This window comes from Octodon degus, unplaced genomic scaffold, assembly GCF_000260255.1.
Source record: "Octodon degus isolate 3935 unplaced genomic scaffold, OctDeg1.0 scaffold00095, whole genome shotgun sequence".
Taxonomy (NCBI): Eukaryota; Metazoa; Chordata; class Mammalia; order Rodentia; family Octodontidae; genus Octodon; species Octodon degus.
Window position 1 is genome coordinate 5,420,665 of NW_004524671.1, and position 1,543 is coordinate 5,422,207.

General features: G+C 37.3%; 1 protein-coding gene and 1 pseudogene across 1 annotated transcript in view; both read left to right on the plus strand.

Moving 5' to 3' along the window:
- LOC111818563 (guanine nucleotide-binding protein G(q) subunit alpha) overlaps nt 1-1,543 on the plus strand; it is a 329,132-nt gene that overhangs the window by 252,304 nt on the left and 75,285 nt on the right. The window lies entirely within an intron of this gene.
- LOC105743059 lies at nt 1,080-1,489 on the plus strand (annotated as a pseudogene).

Consider the following 1,543-nt stretch of genomic DNA (forward strand, 5'->3'; position numbering starts at 1 on the left):
TGCAGAAGCAGCCACGGAAATGTCAACATGTCTAAGATTTACCTAGATTTTACTACCACTGAATCACACAAACAAGACACTGCCACATTGGCACATCTTGTGGTATCCATGTGGTCTTTCCCTACAATTCTGCCAGCATCCCTGAGAGCAGGGCTTAGTTCTCATCATGTTCCTTCTGGGCTTGCTATTAGCTTGCTAAATATTCTGAAAACTAATTTTCAGCATTAATTACTTCTATCCAGTATGCTCAACTGTAACTTCAAATGCAATAGAATTACATACATTTTGTTTATATGATTCATCTGTGCCTGTTTGCTTTTTTTGTGCTTAGTGTTCAAAATAGAAAAGACCATTGCTTATAACTAACTTGTTTTTATAACTTTATTGAAAGTAACTTTTTTCCTTTTCATCAAGTTAGCTTTTTATTAATAATTGTTTAGCATAATTGTACTTTTACTACTACTTTGCATTTGGGCAAATTTTAAAAGGAAGCCTAATTTATTTTCCTATCCTGATACACAAAAAATATTCCTTCCAAGTACAGAATACTTTTATTTTTAACAATTGAGATTTCTGTTAGGGACATTTGAGTCAACAGTTTCAATTCCATGTATATTTTGCAAAATGTTGTTATACTTTAAAATAACTTACAGAACCTCAGTTGAAAGCTCTTGCATAAGTACAAATGGTATTTGATTATATTTGAATGTGATTTTCTGGAACAAAGAATTATTGTACTTTGTTATATATCTGGCGTTCTTAGCTCAGAGGTAGAAAAAGCAACTTTGAATTCCTAAACTGGATGAAGGCACCATGGTGATTGGTTCATGGTAGATGGTGATATCCTTTCTTAGATGATGGAAGATAACTTCTGAGTTATGAGTTCATTGTTGAGATAAATATTACACATTTCCTTCTGAGGGTTATATGAATTTTTTCAACACAAATCTGCCTCACAAAACTGGTTTCATGCACAAAGGAAACACTTTCTGTTTTCCTTGTGTTCCTGTTGGCTAACCCAGTCTTTTCTTGGACACATCATTTGACCCTGTCATTCCTTACTGTTGGCGGCCGGGAAAATGGCGGACCGAAAGGCGGGAGAGGAGAAGCCTGAGAAGTCGAAGCAAGCTGGAGCCGCCGGAGTAATGGAGGGGAAAGTTCCAGTCGCAGCGCTGAGAAGCGATCAGCTGAAGAAGAAGCTGCAGACCTCCCAACAAAGCCTACAAAGATCTCCAAGTTTGGATTTGCCATAGGTAGTCAGACAACAAAGAAAGCATCACCTATATCCATCAAACTTGGATCAAGTAAGCCTAAAGAAACTGTTCCAACTCTTGCTTCCAAAACCCTTTCAGTAGCAGCAGCTTTTAATGAAGATGAAGACAGTGAACCAGAGGAAATGCCTCCAGAAGCAAAGATGAGGATGAAGAATATTGGAAGGGATACACCAACATCAGCTGGACCAAACTCTTTCAATAAAGGAAAGCATGGGTTTTCTGATAGCCAGAAGCTATGGGAACGAAATATAAAATCTCATCTTGGAAAT